This window comes from Apis dorsata, unplaced genomic scaffold (genome assembly GCF_000469605.1).
Source record: "Apis dorsata unplaced genomic scaffold, Apis dorsata 1.3 scaffold_292, whole genome shotgun sequence".
Classification (NCBI taxonomy): Eukaryota; Metazoa; Arthropoda; class Insecta; order Hymenoptera; family Apidae; genus Apis; species Apis dorsata.
Window position 1 is genome coordinate 517466 of NW_006263567.1, and position 5910 is coordinate 523375.

Consider the following 5910-nt stretch of genomic DNA (forward strand, 5'->3'; position numbering starts at 1 on the left):
TTTTCCCTTTTTCTTCTTCGAGGGAATGCAATATTTAAGAAAAAGTACCCAAAGTACTCGCGTTTCGCACGAAGTTACCCCCCTCCTTTTTCGTTTCCTCTATCCACGTTTTCACAACGCGTCTCGAAGTTTCGCGGCGCGAGGATAATTTGTATGCTCTTGGAACGTTTAAAAAATTGAGCATGGAGGATCATTTTTCTTGTTCTTGCCTCTTTTGTTACGGGCGCTTGCCTCGTTGAGATATTTATGATTAATGCTTCTAGGTAGGTAAGGATGTTTCTCGTCGAAAGGAAAAATACTGGTGACTCTCTTGCGATATAATGACGGTACACGCGCAATTCGACGGAAATTTTTCACACGTAGATCCCCTCCTTCTCTTTTTCCCCCTTTTTTATTAATTTTTAAATATGAAATTTCTCTTTACGATTCATCCTACGATGAATTATCGAATTCTTGTGGAATTTTATTTATCTCGTCATTCGTTCCAGAGAAATTATTTTCCTTCGTTAATCGCTTCGAAAATTTATTTTAATTATCAAGCATCCCCAATATTATTTTTTTTTTTTTATACTTTTATAAGATCGTAAAATTTACTTGCCAAAGTATACATAATATTTTCACGTATAACATTTGATCTCGATGTTTCAATCTATTTGAGATTTATAAATTATTTTCTCTCTCTCTCTCGATCTTCTATCTATCGTGTTAGATTGTAAAATTTTACCTGCAAAATTCTCCTTCCCCTTCTGACCTCGGTATTTTTATCACTCCACTTCGAATCGCACCACCATAATAAATCACGTTCGGGGAGAAATTGTCCCTTGTGCACCTCAGCGGCGCAGTGGATCGAGTCAACGTCCGATCAGGCACGCAAAGGATCTAGTCGCGCAGGATTACTTCCGGCCCGGGCAAATTAAATTCCGTCACGAGCATCGCAGTGATGCCCCTCGCCATGGCCGTGTGTACGAAATGAAATCGAAGACGAAAGGCCCTTCGCCAATTTGTCGCTACACTCTCATCGACCGTCCTTGCCTTAGACACTGATTTATGTCGACGACTCTGTTCTCGATACGGACAGACTCACCGCGATATATCACCCTTCCCTCCATCCTTCGACCCAAGTGTCCAACGATCGATTTTCACCAAATTTCCCCAATTTAACGGAATTCGAATAGTAAATTACGAATTGAAAAATCGATTACCAGTTTTTCGTTTTTTTCTTTTCTTTTTTTTTTTATGGCATCGAGTTTTAACGTTTTCAACATCCGGTCCCTGAAAGTCGACTGGGTTGAGGGGGCAGCAAGTGTTGCTCGATGATAAATTTATATACCTTTACAACTTTGAATGGAGACGAAAGAAAGGAGGAATATTATTTCATTTCCTATTCATTTCAAAGGATTCAATATTGAATTAACGGTTTATTTGATTATAACATCCGTGTTATTTATATCCCACGGAGGAAATTTTAATTAAACAACAAGGCGATAAAAGATTCTTGGAATTAATCCAAGGAGGATTTCCTTGAGTTTAATTAAAGGATGAGAATAAAAAAAGGGAAGGCTCGAATTAACCCTCCTTCCCCCCTTATCCTCTCTGAGAGGGTTAATTCTGGTATACGGAGGCCGTATTGTCGCGCTATTATTTTTTCGGCTGCGAACAAACCCCTCTCCTCTCCCCTCCGCCCCCGAAATGTCATGGAAATTGCTCGAAATGCAGATTCTCCCGAGAAACTCCCTACGTAGCCATGTGTAATGTAATATTGCACAAGTTGGCGGAAGTTTCGGTAAAGGGAAATATCCCCTGACACGTGGGACCAGACAGTTGAATATCACATGCGCCACCGCGATGTTTTTTAATGTTTGGTCTGGTTACCTCTCTTCTACACGTATATATAAAACTCCTTCCCCTTTCCCTCGTTTCTTTTATTCCATCGTGAGAACACGCGAGAACACGAAAAGTCGATTCTTTTATCAGCAAAAAAAGAAAAGAAAAGGAAAAAAAAAGAAATTCCAAAAGCGCATAGAACCTTTTTTTTGTCTCGTTTCATATCCGATTATATAAAAAAAAAAATATTATATATATATATATACATATATACATATATACATACATATATATATATATCGCGAAACGATCGATAACTGATACATCCGATATCCGTAATTGTTAATTGCATCGGTCTGCCACGGCTGCCGGAAATCGTACGCGGACGCATTAATTCCATTTATGTAATTAATATGCCGGCCTCGGTACAAGGGGTCGATGGGACCGTCCCCCCTCCCTCTCTCTCTCCCTCCCCCCTCCCCCGTCGCAATTAACGGTAATGCAGCGTATGTCGAACCGAATATATTATTGTGAAATTGTTAGTGTTACGATGGTTGCGCCGCGCGACCATCGACAAATTCCTCTCGGCGCGATGTTTAATCTCGCAGCGGCCAATTTCGCAAACACGCGCAAATTCGCGCGACACCGATTCGAGAAAGCGCGAATAACTTGAATCTCTCTTTACAACGAGTGTTCAATTATAATGTAATACCCTGTATATCGCAATTCGCGCCCAAACGAAATTTCTATTTTCCTATTTTTTTGTATATATAAAGGAAGAAAGCTTTTACCATCAAAATTTTACTTGAGAAATATAGGAGGAATTACGTCATTTAAATCACTTTGTAAGAATTGCAACGCGTCAATCGGAGATACGATTAAAAATTATTTTTTTCTTTGCATGACGATATCTCGGGAAGTCAATAACGGGTGTTCAATTATAATACAACACCCTGTATATCGCAATTCGCGCCCAAATGAAATTTCTATTTTCCTATTTTTTTGTATATATAAAGGAAGAAAGCTTTTACCATCAAAATTTTACTTGAGAAATATAGGAGGAATTACGTCATTTAAATCACTTTGTAAGAATTATTGCAACGCGTCAATCGGAGATACGATTAAAAATTATCTTTTTTTTTGCACGACGATATCTCGGGAACCGGAAGTCGTGTCGGGATGAATCGAGAAACGTTTTAAAGGGGAAGGTTCTCCGCTTCTGACGATCGCTCGTTCATCGACCGAAACTCATTATCTTCGGAGTTATAGCGGTTTAAAGTTTTCGTAGGTTTAATCGTTCGAGTATAAGTGAACTGTTTGAAAATTATCTTTTCTTTGTACGATATCTCTGGAAGCGGAAGTGGTATAGGGGATAAATAGAAGACCGGTTTTCAAATATAATATCTCTAACGATATTCCTCCCATCCACCTCTCGAGAATCATTGTCTTCGACGTGTTATAGCGATTCAAACTTTTCCTAATTTTGATTCGTTCCAATCGAAGTTTCGAACGATAAAAGCGATCGGTCTAAAATTGTTTCCAACAATCGTATCCCAATATATCTATGTCAACTTCACAATGCTTCGCCGTTTTCACGTCTCACCTTTCGATAACCAGCTTACGATCGAAGAAACACAGTTTCTCTCTAATTCGCCCGCCCAAAGTGGAATTGAACGTCTACAGAGAGAGAGAGAGAGAGAGAGGTCTGCACCAGAATAAACCAATTTGCGCAAGCAAACAATTCAACGGAAATGTAAGTAAGCCAACTGCACGTGCGCAGATTTCTCTTTAATTCGTCTCTGAGCCCCGGCAAACGAGAGTATCCAGGATAAGATGCTCGCCGTGCAGAATAAAAGAATCGCGAGAGGGTCGTTGAGATACGATACAAACGAGCTCGAAACACGCCTCCCATGAATAAGCATCTCGCGCTTTGTGTCTTCTAATCGACGCCTTCTTCGATGTTTCTTTTCTTTTTTTTTTCTTCTCTCTCTCTTTCTCTCTCTCTTCTCTCCGCTTCCCAAGGATATTTCGAAGCGTTCGCGCCGAGGGTGGACGGAGAGAAGTTTCCTTGAAAACTCGCGCTCGTTTCCTCCTCTCAAGATCCTCCCTCGAGAGTCGAAGAAGAAAGAAACGCATCATTAGTGGTGCAAGTTTTGATCACGTTCCCGTTGGAATTCTTTTTTTTTTATTCTTTCTTTTTTTCTTACCTTCCTTGTTTTTCTTCTCAAACAAAGATTCTTCTAAAGGAACAACTCGCCTCGCACCACCGTTGAATATGTAATTCAATTGTCCTGCTGGATTACGTGGATATCTTGAAGGATTTTCTTTGCGAGCACAAGTTTCTTTAATTATCATTTGGGAGACGAGTGGATGGAGTGGATTCTTCGATTTTCTTTATCTTTGAGATTTTTTTCCCCCTCTTTTTTAAATTGATTATTAAATTGATCCGACTCTGAGTGAGAATAAAGGTGTAAACGGTGATGGAATAAAGATGGCGTGGAGCAGAGTTGGGCATTAACCTCTTGAAAAAAATAAAAAGTTATTTATTCGTGGCTATTTCAGTCGATCCGCTTTTTCATAATATAACCTCGGTTTTGATATTACAATTATTCTCTTATACAAGTAACTTTCGTATTCGTAACTATTAAATTTTCCCCATCACTGGGTGACAGAAATTAAATCAAAACTCTCTAGCGAACGAAACGAAAACGATCGAAATTTTCCTCGACCGAGAAAGACGCGTCAACTCAACTATTAAATTTTGCCCATCACTGGATGGCAGAAATCAATAGACGATAAAATATAGAAAGACTAGTACCATCAGTATTACCGCTTCTTATTATATTACATTTCACTATATCATACAAACTGTACAAACGGAACCAATTTTTATCTCGAGAACCAACGTTTCGAAACGTCAAAATTTTCCTCGATCGAGAAAAACGCGTCAACTATTAAATTTTGCCCATCACTGGATTTAGTACAAATTAGCAGGCGATAAAAGGTAAGAAACCAAGAGTATTACTTCTTCTCGTTATATTGCATTTCACTATACTTATATATAAATGGAACAAATATTTATCTCGAGAGCGAACGTTTCGTTCGAAAATTCTACCGACGAAATTTTCCTCGATCGAGAAAGACGCGTCAACTATTAAATTTTGTAGAAATTAAAGTGATAAAATAGAAACTAAGAGTATTGAAGTTAATCATCTCGATGCGTGGAGGAATAAATCGAAACCTGTTCCTTATTATATCCTATACTACAAACGAAACCATTTTTTATCTCGAGAGCGAACATTTCGTAGGAAACGTCAGAATTCTGCTCGAACGAAACGAAAACGATCGAAATTTTGCTCGGCCGAGTAAGAGGCGCGAATCCGTGCCAACATCCGCAAAGAGGCGTCGATGATCCCCGATGGAACAAAGGTGGAAGGCGAGATACGAAATGGAACGCGACCTCGTTTCCTTTCATTCCGCGCCCTCTTCCGCATTGAAGCGTGCCGCAGTTGGTCGCAATCAAGCGGACCCGCGATGCGCAGCCAGCGGCGAAAACGATCGTTAAGCGACTCGTCTCCATCGGACGCGACCACGATAGATGGATGAATAGATGGATGGATGGATGAGGTATCGCGATGACTCTCAAAAGGGATCCCTTTCCAAAACTTTGAACGAGGGGTTGAACGAAGAATCGCGCGCCTCCAGGCCTCCCCCCTCCCCTCCTCCTTTTCCATCGCCATGCGAATTCGTATATCGACGCGCGTACCAACAAGGATTCCGCTCGAGTATATCCTCTCGACAATGTATGCCGTGTCCGTGAAATATCGCCGTTGGAAGGGAGTTTTCGAAGGGAGATGGGGAGTTTTCGAGGAGAGATGGAGAATTTTCGAGGGGAGGTGCGGAGTTTTCGAGGGAAGATGGGGAATTTTCGAAGAGAGATGGGGAGTTTTCGAGGAGAGATGGGGAATTTTCGAGGAGAGATGGGGAGTTTTCGAGGAGAGATGGGGAATTTTCGAGGAGAGATGGGGAATTTTCGAGAGGAGGTGGGGAATTTTCGAGAGGAGGTGGGGAATTTTCGAGAGGAGG

General features: G+C 40.6%; 1 protein-coding gene and 1 long non-coding RNA gene across 2 annotated transcripts in view; both read right to left on the reverse strand.

Moving 5' to 3' along the window:
• The window catches only part of LOC102675236, a 181283-nt gene that overhangs the window by 75580 nt on the left and 99793 nt on the right, over positions 1–5910 (reverse strand). The window lies entirely within an intron of this gene.
• LOC102678166 overlaps positions 1–5910 on the reverse strand; it is a 17870-nt gene that overhangs the window by 7985 nt on the left and 3975 nt on the right. Inside the window, exon 2 of the long non-coding RNA XR_421988.1 lies at positions 1663–1669. This is a non-coding gene — a long non-coding RNA (uncharacterized LOC102678166). The remainder of the gene's footprint in view (positions 1–1662; positions 1670–5910) is intronic.